The sequence below is a fragment of the Cebus imitator genome, unplaced genomic scaffold, assembly GCF_001604975.1.
Source record: "Cebus imitator isolate Cc_AM_T3 unplaced genomic scaffold, Cebus_imitator-1.0 Scaffold120, whole genome shotgun sequence".
Taxonomy (NCBI): domain Eukaryota; kingdom Metazoa; phylum Chordata; class Mammalia; order Primates; family Cebidae; genus Cebus; species Cebus imitator.
The window spans coordinates 3,898,928-3,912,258 of record NW_016107435.1 but is presented as its reverse complement, the minus strand read 5'-3'; the positions used below and the strand labels follow the sequence as shown (position 1 = coordinate 3,912,258).

The window sequence follows — 13,331 nt, the reverse complement described above, 5'->3', positions numbered from 1 at the left end:
CGCGGCCGGCCGCCCCCAGCCTCGTGACTCGGCGCCGCGCGGGCGGGGCGGGCCTGCGGGCGAGAGGAGCTGACCAGAGTGCTGGGAGGCGGGCGCGGAGGGAAGGGAAGCGAAAGAAGGAAGATGGAAGGAGAGAGAGGAAAACCAGCTGAAAAAGAAGCGGAACAGCGGGGGTGACGGGGAGGAAGGCAAACACGTGCAGGCAAAGGTCAGCAGATGTCGATTTCCAGTGGGCTTTCATGACGCTGAAAGGAGAGAACTCAAGCTGTGAAAACCGCTTTGAAAAACAGAAGCAATGGAAAACATGTTTCACTGATTACTAACACATGTGGTGGTATCATTTAGTTCACTTTACTCCCTACCCAATTCGTTCAGGCCTGTACCATTCAACAAACATATATTGACTTGTTATAGGATGTACGTAGCGGTGTGAAACATAGGAACAGATTTGGAAACTGTCTAAGGGGTGGGACTAGCATAGGATAACAGCCCAGGCTGGAGACTGGAGCCAGGGAATGGATTATTATTGAGAGGGAGTCTCATTCTGTTGCGTAGGCTGGGGTGCAGTGGCGTGATCTCTGCTTACTGCAACATCCGCCTCCGGGGTTCAAGCGATTCTCCTGCCTCAGTCTCCCAAATAGCTGGGATTACAGGTGCCCCACACCAGGCCAAGCTAATTTTTGTTTTTAGTAGAGACAGGGTTCTACCATGTTGGCCAGGCTGGTCTTGAACTCCTGACCTCAAGTGATCCACCGGTCTCAGCCTCCCAAAATGCTGGAATTACAGGCATGAACCACTGCACCCAGCAGATTATAATTTTTAAGTTTAATGTCCAAAGTTGGCACGAGTAAAATTAAACAGAAATTACAATACTTTATTGATAAGAGCACAATTGGTGTAATATTTAGAAGAGCAATTTGATGGTATCTCATTCAAATATTTTGGTGTTAGGAACTTATGTTTCTGTCTCTGTGTAGATATATCTATATTTATCTATGCACTCAGTACAAATATTTTCCATACATTACATCATACACTATATGGTATATATTATTATATATGGTCTACACACATATACATTTATGTATACATACACACAGATATTCACTGAAACATTTTTGTAATAGCATAAACCTAGAAATAATCTAAATGCCCATTTACAAGTTATAGCCTATTAAGTCAAAGGTATCTCTCAAACTTTTGAATTCAGTGGAGCCTCAGGTGTTGAGATTTAAACAACAGCAACAAACCTCCAAGACACATTGTTAAGTTTAAAATAAAGAAGCAATTGCAAAATGCCATATAGATTAATATGTGAACTGGTAGGGGAAATTTTACTTTTAATTTAACAATCTTTCTATGTAGTTTCACTCCTTTAACATATGTTTGTACTGATTTTTTTCAAATACAATTCATGACAACTTTTTTCTCCAAATCACAAATCAAGTCTTCTCATGCCAAATTTTCACAATGGTACATAAATTTCATATATGAATATCAGACTCAGTTATTACAATTTTTATCTTGTTATTTTAGGATTAGTTCATGGCTTTTACTTTTTTAAAAAAAACCTTATTTTAAAACTTTTTACTCTGGTATTGGAAATTAGTTCTGGTCTAATGTGTATAAGTAGAGTGGTAACCAACATTTATTTAACAAATATCTGTTAAGAAAATATACATGTGTATTGGGTGCTGATCTAAATCCTGGAGATATACTTGTAAATAAATAGTCTGTCCTTCTGGCACCTACTGGAGGAAGAAAGTCAGAAAACAATCATGTAAATAAAGTGCCTGGTGGTGATAAGTATGATGACAAATAATAAAATAGGATAAGGGGAAAAGTGAACAAGATGAATAGAAGATTTGAGATGATGTGATCAGGGAATGCACCTCTCAGTCATCTGAGACCTGAATGGAGGCGGAAAGCAGATCATGGGAAGCTCCAGGAGACATGTGGCTCAGATAGAGGGTTTGCAAGTGCAAAGGTCCTGAGACAGAGGAAGGAAAGTGGGGCTAAAATGGACACAGCTAAGCAGAGAGCATCAGGAGAGAGGGCAGGGCCAGATCACGTAGAGCTTTGGAGGCTATTCGATAGAAGTTTGAATTTTATTCTTACAGTGATTGTAAAATTTTACAAAGGAGGAACATGATCTGAGTAGGCTTTAAAGAGACATCTTAGCCAGGCATGGTGGTTCATACCTGTAATCCCAGCACTTTGGGAGGCCAAGACAGGTGGATCATGAGGTCAGGAGATCGAGACCATCTTGGCCAACACAGTAAAACCTTGTCTCTACTAAAAATAGAAAAATTAGCCGGGCGTGGTGGTGCATGCTGTAATCCCAGCTCCTCAGTAGGCTGAGGCAGGAGAATCGCTTGAACCAGGGAGTTGGAAGTTGCAGTGAGCCGCAATTATGTCAATGGACGCCAGCCTGGCAACAGAGCAAGACTCTGTTTCAAAAATAAAATAAAATAAATAAAGAGACATTTTGTTCTACTGGGCAAAATATGAAGTGGTGCAGAAGGCAGGAGAAAAATTGAGAGGCCAGCTAGCTATTGTAATTTTCTGGGTTAGCAACACAGACTCAAACCAGATGATGGCTTTCCTACATAGCACGCTGATCTTAGCTCTGTCACAGAACTGATGGCAATAATGATATCATTAAAAAGTGGCCATTTATATCTTTCTCCTCCACTTTTCCACTCTATAACCTCAGATACAGAATGAGGGAACTGGCAAGGGGGGTGTGGAGCACAGTACAGCTGGGAGAAACATTTCAATGAAAAAAATGATAGAAATAAGTCCAAGATTGCTGTAAAATGGGGTTACTAAGTTGGAACCCTTACAAGTCTGTGAAACCTTGTGCAAAATGTATACATTGGACATTTTCCATGGAAATGACCCACAGATTTGTCAGATTGTCAAAGGAGTCCAAAAGTCTCAAAGAAAACAACCAGATAAGCATCACTGACTAATTGGGAAAGGGGTATTGCCATTTATGGAATCACAAGTGTTTAATCAATTTGCTACATGGTTGTATCAGATAGTTGGTATAAAGTGACCCCATCTCTAACTTCTCAGACAACTACATTTTTAACAATTGAATAATTTCTTGGTATCTTATGATGGTACTTGTACCAAGGGCAGGTAAACCAAAAATGTTAGTCAATTGAAATTGAGAGTTTCTCAGAATTATTTAGCAACATTAATAAACACTTCTCCTTGGGTTTAAAAAAATATCTCCTTAATATGTAAGAAAGACAAAGAATAAATCAAGTGTTATGTACATAGAAAAATACATTTAGGAAAACACAGAAAATTTTTAGTTTCTCTAGTAATGAGGAAATTCAAACTAAAATAACCATGAGTTTCTACCGTATCTGTTAAATTAAGAAAACTAACCAAGTGATTTTTTTTAAGTATTAGCAGGATTCGGGGCTGAGTGTTGCATCAGCACATTTCTGGTGGCTTTGGAAACTGGCCAGTCCTTCTGGAAAGCAACCTGGTATAGCTTAGGGATCATAAACTTTTTCATACAGTTTGCTCCAATAAATTGATTCCATAATCTCAATGATGGGATTATGAACCAAAGGAATAAATGTTTATAGCTTGTGATGGCAATGCTATTCACCATAGTGAAAACAAAATAGTAACCTAAATATCTCATAATAGTGAACTGCACCAGTAGTGTATATTTAACAGATACTGACATGAATATGATATATAGCTGATGGAATTTAAGTATATAGAACTATTTATACAAAATTACATTGAGTGAAAGCTGAGCACAGATATAGACCAGTTGCAAGAATGTAAAATATGTTTGTACATTGATAAAAAGCAGGAGATTGTGCAGTGATGTCAATAATTGGTGCTGCAATTTGGAGAGAAAAATATTTTTTTCCTCTAACATGTGTATTAAATATCCACAAGTCACATATACTCACACAGAGAGTATCACCTGGGGGTGGGGTCACTTGCATAGTATTAAGGGTGAGAGGTGCTAAAACAAACTAGATATGGCCTGCAAAGGATTTTGTACTTCTATATTTGAGTCTTTGTGGATGAACTGCAACCTAACTTAATATGTAGACAAAATTGAAAACCTGACTTAACAGTTTGTGCCTGTAACAGTAGCTGAGTCTTGGCCAATCCCAGCAGTGGTACTTCAGCCACTCATACACTGCTGAGCGTTCAAACTGTGTTCAAATAAAGCAAACACTGAGCTGTAACCAATCCAGCTCTATCTGTACCTCACTTCTGATTCCTGTAGGTCACTTCCCTTTTTTATCTATAAATTTGTTCTGACCATGAGGCATCCCTGGAGTCTTCCTGAATCTGCTGTGATTCTGGGAGCTGCCTGATTTGCAAATCATTCATTGCTAAATTAAATTTCTTTAAATTTAATTCAGCTTAAGTGTTCCTTTTATCAGGTGCATGGGGTATGGACTCTGAAGTCAGACAGACTTACTTTAAGTCCTGAGTTGATTAGTTCTATGACTTTGAATAAAATTCATTCTCTCTAGGTCTCCTTTTTCTCATTTATAAAATGAGAATAATAGTATCTTCATAAAATTGTCATATTAAAAGAGATAAAGAATACAAAGTATTTGGCCAGTAGCAAGGGCTAGACATGTCTTAACTAACATTGTTGTAACATTATTACATGCTTCCATTTACTGATTAATAGAATATTTATGTATTAATATGTGTCAGGCTCTTTTCTAAGAGCGAAAAGGCAGGTCTCCTGGACTAGTTGCCTAGTTTGTCTTAAGCAGGGACTATATCTTATCATTTTCTTGTCTTCTATCTGAAGCACCTAGCAAGGTAACTTGCACAGAGTGCTTAATAAATATCTATTAGATAAATGAAAATATGTTGCTCTTAAGAATGAACAGTTGTCCACCAATATTATTCTTCCTTAGGGAGGGTTTTGTGGTTTTTTTTTTTTTCCTAAGGAAGAGTCATCCTACTGATACTGTACACTGGTTATTGTCTTCCTGTTATTTTCTGAAATCATACTCTTGTTTTACGTTCAAGGAATGCAGAAATCTCAGGAATTCCCCAGGAGTAAGGAATGTGGTCAAAACATGAGACTCAGAATCACCAGCCTGGTTTCAGTGCTGACTGTCTCCTTATACACAGTGTAACCCTGGGCCAGTCCTCAATTCCTTCTGTCTTTGAATCTAGTAAGATTTCATGTTATGCCTGCTTCTCAACAATTTAAAAGGAGCTTCCAGAAATCAACACCTTAGGTAGAAATCCAAACTCTTATTCTTTTATCACAAGTGATCATTGGGGAAGAAAAATAGAGAAGAGAGGGGTAAGAAAATCTCATGCCAGTGACTGAATTTTTCCCATATAGTGTGTATTTCTCTTTATTTGCTGGAAAATTCTAATCAAGGAAAATATTATGAAGATAAACCACAACAGATTAAATAAATAGTCCTATGTGTTTTTATGAAACAAGGCATATGCCAATATAAAATCATCAATACAAAATTTTCAGCATAAGATGGGAGAGGGAGCTAATTTATTTATATATTTTGTTGTCTTTGTTGTGTTGCTTTTTTTTTTTTTTAATGAGTCAGAGTCTTGCACTGTCACCCAGGCTGGAGCATAGTGGCTTGATCTCGGCTCACTGCAACCTCTGCCCACTGGGTTCAAGTGATTCTCACGCCCCAGCCTCCTGAGTAGCTGAGATTACAGGTGCCCACCACTGCACTCAGCTGACTTTTGTATTTTTAGTAGAGACAGGGTTTCTCACTGTTGGCCGGGCTGGTCTCCGAATGCTGATCTCAGATCATCCACCTGCCTTGACCTCCCAGGGTGCTGAGTATAGAAAAGTGAGCCACCATACCTGGCTTTGTTGGCTATTTTTAAATTCTGACCATCAGATGCAGAGTGAGGTTTATAGGCTGAAAACTGTACATTAATCTCCCAAAACTGAGATCTCTGGTTCTCTTCCATATCCCATATTACTTTCATTGTCACTGGGGTCACAGATGTGCTGTACAATAGAGAAGAAAGAGCAGAGGGTCCCCTATGATCAGAACAATGGCTGCTTAAGAGAGTGATGCAAATGTTTAAGTATAAAAACCAAGAAAAGGCTGATGAATGGAAGGTATCTTACTGAGGGCTGCTTTCCTGTTGCCTGGCTATCTGAAATGGTGACATGTGTCCTTCAAACTCCAAATGTCCTTTGTCACAGACCCTCTTTTGTTGCCAGATCACGACAGCCTTTTCATATCCCAAGTGTTCCAACAAAAAAGAATCAGATACTTTGACTTGATGGAAAATTATTCAGACATTAAGATGAACAAAAAATAGTCAAGCACGGGAAAATTTTCACAGTACAGTACTGATTAGAGCATTCTATATGAAGTGGCATACACAATATAATTTAACTATTTGTGTTGCCATATACTTGGAAGGTATTATAAAGGAATGTATACTGATATTAACAATGATTACTCTGAGTTATGAGATGTTTTGCTTTCTTTTTTAATTTATCACATTTTTGGCTTGAACATTCCTTATGCTTTTGAATCAAAAGTACAATGAGAAATAGTAAGGCACTTCTGTTTAAAAGGGTATAATTTTCATTTTAACAGGGAACAGGTTTTATGGCTAGTGGTAAAATAAGGATGCAATTAGGTAAGTTAAAAGTTCTGTATTACAGAGGCCTGATAGAAATCAGGTCAAAAGAGTTAGTAGCAGATTACATAGAGTCAACGTTAGATGAGCACTCATTGTTTTACCTCTGAGACCAGTATGATTGTAAAATCTAGAGTAGATCTTAGGACTCAGCTAAACTCCTTCCTTTACAGATGAGGAAACTGAATCTAAGGGAAGTAAAGTGATTTTCCTAAGTTCTAGAAGTGAGATACCAGCAGTCTAAGCTTTCTAGACCATAGTCCATTCCTTTTAACACCCTTGCCTCTGAAGCCACCTAGTCCTGGCTCCATTGCTTGTGTACAAATTTGGGTAAGTCTGGGAGATCCTTTCTGATGCAGAGTAATTATAGAGGGTCTATTCTAACCCCATCTAAGGGAAGCTTTGGAGATTGAATTAATTCTAAGACAGCTGTGGGTGTCTGATCTTCTGAAATAAAAATCTAAGGCCCGGGTTCTGACCTGGGATCTGCCTGAAGCCTCTTTTCTGCGTCAAAGATGTCCTGGGGACCACCTGGACTGATAACATCAGACAGCATCTGGAAAAATTCTAGGGACATATTCAAATTTGGATCATTTCCACCAGCTGTCATGGCAATGTAGCAGCACTGTCTCAAAGTCTGAATCTGAGCCAGGAAAGGCCTTAATTCTTGGCTTATTTATGATGTGTTCATCAGAGAAGTCAAAGCACTTGAATGACGTTTTCTATCAACAAGTACATACCGAGTGAGCACTGCTAATGAATTCCACGTCATGCTGAAAACTGCAGACGCTCGGAAGGACTGTAGGACATATTTCTGCTCTCAGTGGTAAGTACACTGGACTGAGATTGGAGGAGCAGCCTCAGGTTTACTCCTAACTCACTCTGTGCCTCTGGGCTTGGGTCGCTGTTGAGAAATGTTAAGTTGTTGAGAAATGTTAAGTTTATGAATATTGCGAAATGGTGAGTGTATGGTAGAATATAATGTTTGCTAGGAAGAAGGATGGCAAGAAAAACCTAGCCGTCCCCCACCCTTTAAGTAGAAAACTAGTTAGGGCATTCCAAAGTGGCGGGACAATGTATAAATATCATCCACCAGTTAAAACAATTCTTTTAGATATCTGCTCCTGCCCCTGTGGCTTCCTCGTGAAGAATACTTCTTAGTTTGTTAGTGGTAAGCGGGCACCAGCTGCCTACTTGGCATATTTTGTGTTATGAGAAAATACCAAACATCTGTTTGTTAATAATGATCACCTGTTCAGAGAGAATAAATGTGTGGGTCAGTGTCTGCTCAGGGCCCTTCAGCCTGAAATGCTGTTGGCCCCTGAGGCCCTCAGCTCAGAAGGCTTCTGGCCTCCCCCACCCCGCCCCCGCCATAGACCCACTTTGCTCTTCTATCTGGGCGTTTGCCTCTCAGTTCCTTCAGCGCAGCCTGGTTGGGGGTCTCTACGGCCAAGCTGGCTCTCGGTAGGTCGCATCTTTAAAGCAAAGGCAATGTGGCTTTATAATACACTATTTCAGAGCAGCGAAAGGCTGAATTGTAGAGATAAGATTAACACACATGACTTTCCATCCAAAACAGTATGGAAGAGGATGCCGAGTTGTCTACCTGATAAGAGAAAGGTCAAAGAGGGTTGGCTTAGGTCAGGTGGCTCTCATGGGGGGTGGCGGGGGTGTGCCTGGGGAGGAGAGATGGGCTTTTCAGTTAGACATAAGTTGGGAAGGATTTGGAGTTGAGCAGCAATATTGGGTGGAAGTATGTCTTGAGCAAGGCTTATGCATTCTCACGGTTAGTATGAAGTAAGCATCCTGAAGCAGTTCACAATGAATGCTGCATTTAGAAGAGGAATTTATTTTAGGGAACTTAGTGTTTGGAAATTCTCTCAACAAAAAGAGGAGTTCAGTGAGAGCAGAGTCAGTGTTTTACTATTTTTGTGATAAGTGAGTCCACAAGGTAGATATTATGTGCCTACTGTGTGCCAGGCACTCTTTTAAGTGCTTATTGTTCATTTATTTTTTGGATCTTTGCAAGAACACTCTAAGTCAGCAAGTGGAAGTACTGAGCAATCAGGTAGTTTGTCCAAAGTCTCACAGCTAAGTGAATGGCAGACCCAGAACTGAAACTAATCATTCAGATGCTCCTTTTCTGTGTCCTAGTATTTCTAACAGGTATTTGTAGAAAACATGGCGTTTGTCTCTAAGAGACATTAACATAAACATCCATAATTTCAGTGGAGCAGACATTAATCTCCTGCTCCATTGAAATTATGGATATTTCCACGGACTCTCTGCTCACCCATCATGATTTTTGGGGTGGTGTATTTTCTATATCTTGCATATAAATTAAAGTTAACAAGGAGCTATTGAGATCAAGGCTAAGATCTCAAGAATCTGTGGTGGGTTTTAGCTACTCAGCTCTGCCTGTGGAATTCTGCTCACACAATCAAGGATGGGTGGGTTTGGCCTGCGTTCCAAGTGAAAGGTGGAATTTCCTCATTCCCATTCTGAAGCACCAAGGCTCTAGGAGATGCATGTCTCCTTCAAAGCTTCCATTACCTCGCCAGTCTTATGTGATGCTCAGAGAGGCAAGCATGACTCCTCATCATTACCAACAACGACAATCAGCAGTTACTGATCACCGCGGCTGGGCCAGATGCCTGGTGCTAGGTGGAATACCAAGATGGGTAGGATAAAACCCCTGCCATTAAGTAGTTTAGGCTCTAGAGACAGATGACCATAATCCAGGGCAACATCTCCTACATGTCACAGAGCATGATATCTCTGCTTCTGGATCTGGCCAGTCAGCTGCTTTTTTTGTTTTTGTTTTTGTTTTTGTTTTTGTTTTGAGATGGAGTTTCACTGTTATTGCCCCAGCTGGAGTGCAATGGCACGATCTCAGCTCACTGCAACCTCGGCCTCCCAGGTTCAAGCAATTCGCCTGCCTCAGCCTCCCCAGTAGCTGCCATGCCTGGCTATTTTTGTATTTTTAATAGAGGTGGGGTTTCTCCATGTTGGCCAGGTTGATCTCAAACTCCCAACCTCAAGTGATCCACCTACCACGGACTCCCAAAGTGCTGGGATGCCACCGCCCCCAGCTGCCAGTCTGCTTCTTGACCATCTCCTGCATAGCTCCAAGGTGAAATGAAGGGAAGGAGGTAGAAGTTCTGGCCAGCAGATGTAACTGTGGTTGCATTCCCCATACAGAGAAGGCTTGAGTCAAATTAGTCAGAGATGATCCACTCTGACAGGCTGACAGTGGATAGTTAGAGAGGGTTTTTGAAATGGTATACAGTCATCTCTCAGTATCTATGGGGGATTGGTTCCAGGACCTTCTATAGGAGCTAAAATCCATAAATGCTCAAATTTCTGATATAAAATAGTGTGGTATTTGCACATCCTCCTGTAGACTTTAAGGCATCTCTAGATTACTCATAATCCCTGATACAAGGTAAATGCTATGGACGTAGTAATGGTACTTTATTGGTTTTTTATTTGTGTTATTTTTTATGGTTGTATTGGTTTTTGTTTTTTTGTTTGTTGGTTAGTTGGATTTCTGTTGTTGTTTTGTTGTTTTCAGACATGGGTCTTGTGCAGTGATGCGATCATGGCTCACTGCATCCTCGATCTCCTGGGCTCAAGAAATCCTCCTGCTTTGGCCTCCCAAAGTGCTGGGATTGCAGTCATCTGCCACCACACCCAGCCTGTATTGTATTTTCTTTTCCATATATTTTTGATGTTGTGAAGGGATGCCAGTTTTGGTGGTGGGTTGGGGGTAGGGCTTGAATTTCCCTATCTGTAGTCCACTTACTGATTGCTGTGTTTGCTACCAGTGTTCCTACAATAGAACTGTTCAGTGGGATTCCAGCTGATGTTGATTTTGCTTTTTTAGAGCCTCCTGTTTCCTTGGATCTGAAACCAGCACTTCCCTTGCTTTACAGTCATAGCAATTCCCGATCTTTATGGAGACATATCCCCTCCTACAGGGTCCACAGTGCCCTGTGGATCATGGCCATAAAGTTTCATCCCTGACTCCTCCTTGGCTTTCTTTTCAGAAACCTGTGACTTCTGAACCAAAGTCAGTCACCAGTTCAAGGCTGCGATGATGGCATATGGTGAATGTAAAAAGTCGGAACTGATTGTTAAATATTTGAACAGCAAGGGAAACAGGAAGCAATGAGAAACAAAATCACCCTCCAGCTCTGAGTCACAGGACCATCTCCACTGGCAGGCCATGTCAGCCACAGCCCAGGGTACGTGTAATTGGGTTATAGATATTATTTGGCCTGGAGAAAAAGCCGTCTGTCTGAGGATGTTGTATGCCAACGACTTTAACTGGAAAGATAACAGAACTACTATCAAAGACTCTCAAACTTCAATTTCAGTCTCAGAAAGGTCTCAACAGGATGCTCTGGCTAGAAATTATTATTTCTTTGCAAGGGCTTAGAGTCCACCAGTATACCTACATATAGATTGAGCTCTTACTTTTTACTGGCAATGTTTCGTTTTTAAATTTTGTTCACTATTATTTAAATAAGAAATTAAAAATCTTCCGTAATTTTGCCATTGGGCCTAACCACTTACGTAATCACAATGTACATAAAGTATTGTTTTTATATTTTTAATTGTGGCAAAATACACATGACATAAAATTTACCATTTTAATCATTTTAAGTGTATTATTCAGTAGTGTTAAGTATACCCACTTTATTGTGCAACTGACCAATCTCCAGAAGCTTTTCATCTTGCAAAACTGAAAATCTGTACCCATTAAACAATCATTTCCCATTTTCCTCTTCTCTCAGACCCTGAAAACCACCATCATATTTTCTATTTCTATGAAATTGACTCTTGTAGTTACCTCATATAAGTGGAATTATATAGTATTTGTTCTTTGGTGATTGGCTTATTTCACTTAGCATAATGTCCTCAAAATTCATCCATGTTGTAGCACAGGTCAGAATTTCCTTTCTTTTAAGGCTAATATTACATTGTATACCACATTTCATTTATCTGTTGGGGGACATCTGGGTTGCTTTCACCTTTTAGCTATTGTGCATAATGCTACTGTGAATTTCCATAAAGGGCTTTTTTTCCTTTGTTTGCTTTTTAAGACAGAGTCTGACTCTATCACCCAGGCTAGAGTGCAGTGGCACAATCGCAGCTTACTATAACCTCTGCCTTCCAGGTTCAAGTGATTCTTGTGCCTCAGCCCCCCAAGTAGTTAGGACAACAGGTATATGGCACCACACCTGGCTAATATTTTTTATTTTTAGTAGAGACAAGGTTTTGCCATGTTGGCCAGGCTGGTCTTGAACTCCTGACCTCAAGGGATCCACCTGCCTTGGCCTCCCAAAGTTCTGGGATTACAGATGTGAGCCACTGCACCTGGCCCCAATTTACATAGAGTTTTATATTCTACTTTTTAACCTCTGCCATAACTGTGTGTGTATATGTTATTATATATGTAACCTATAAATATAGATTATATATTTATTTATATATATAATTTTTTGCAGCTTGATACATAGTCTTCATAATAACCTTTTTAAAAAATCTGTTTTAATGGCAACATGACAGTCTTTTGTGCTCATGGACTTAAATAATTTCTACAGTTGGACATATGAGATGTTTCTAGTTTTTCTCTAAATCCTATGATAAAAATTTTGTACCTATGATTTTCCTCCCTGCCCCCATATTTTAGCATACCATTTTAGATAAATTCCTAGTAAGTCAAATTACTGGGTCAAAAGCAACATACATTTTATAACTTAAAAGGCAAAAGATAGAAAGCCACATTGCTTTCTAAAAGAATGGTATTTGCCTAACTACACTAACAGTGTGTGTGAATTTCCATTCCACTCTACTCACAGCTTCATTTTTTTCTTTTTTACATTATGTGATTAAAGGGAGGAATATGAGAGCTCATTCATTTTTAATGGGGACAACACTTTATTAATAGTGATGGGCATTTGTGAGGAAACCCCAGACTTGGCCAGCCTGTGAATACCAGCATGGTTACAATAAACTGAAAAAAATAAAATATACATATATATGTATATATATGTACATATATATTTGAACTACTATGTATTATGAATATAATATATGAACTGAAAAAATATATCTATTTGATATGGGTATGTATTAGAAACATGCCCAAATAGTAAGTAATCCATAAATGATAGCTACTGTTACTGTTGCTGTTATTATTATTGCCCAGCAAATGATGATTCTTGGTCTATACCTGTTTTCCCAGGTTCTTAGTTTCCCCAAATCATGATTTCCCAATTTTTGGGCGGCATCCCCAGTTAGGTGGTGTCTTGGAACAGCGTTTCTTCCCTGTGAGGCCTTTCTACCCAAGCCCTCTGCCTCTAGCGCCCTCTACGTGGCACAGCTGTATTCTGCTGGTGGCTGTCGCCCCTTAGAGCTCTAGTACTTAGGGTAGAGGGCATGCACAGTGGCGGAATTGTCACCTGGGCTGCAAAAGGGATGCTGCCTTATGCTCAGAGTCTTGCCAATATCTTTATTAACACAGCTCCTTCATTTTTTGGCCCTAACCCCCTCTTTCCACAGAGGCTCAGGCCACAGGGCCTGTGTGTAAAGGGGGGCTGTGTGCCATGCTCCCTGTAGGGAATGGGGCAATGGCACTCCAGAGATGTCCACCTCCTAATCATAGA

General features: G+C 39.9%; 1 protein-coding gene across 5 annotated transcripts in view; it reads left to right on the top strand.

The window, feature by feature from the left end:
• The first annotated feature begins 78 nt into the window (after positions 1-78).
• SLC18A1 (solute carrier family 18 member A1) overlaps positions 79-13,331 on the top strand; it is a 44,590-nt gene continuing 31,337 nt past the window's right edge. For 3 of the 5 annotated variants that reach the window (XM_037742425.1, XM_037742424.1, XM_017539701.2), the window contains exon 1: positions 90-208. The gene's annotated coding sequence lies outside the window, so the exon portion shown is untranslated. Of the gene's footprint in view, positions 209-7,191; positions 7,484-13,331 lie in introns of those variants that run through there. The other 2 variants (XM_017539702.2, XM_037742423.1) reach the window with 2 other exon arrangements.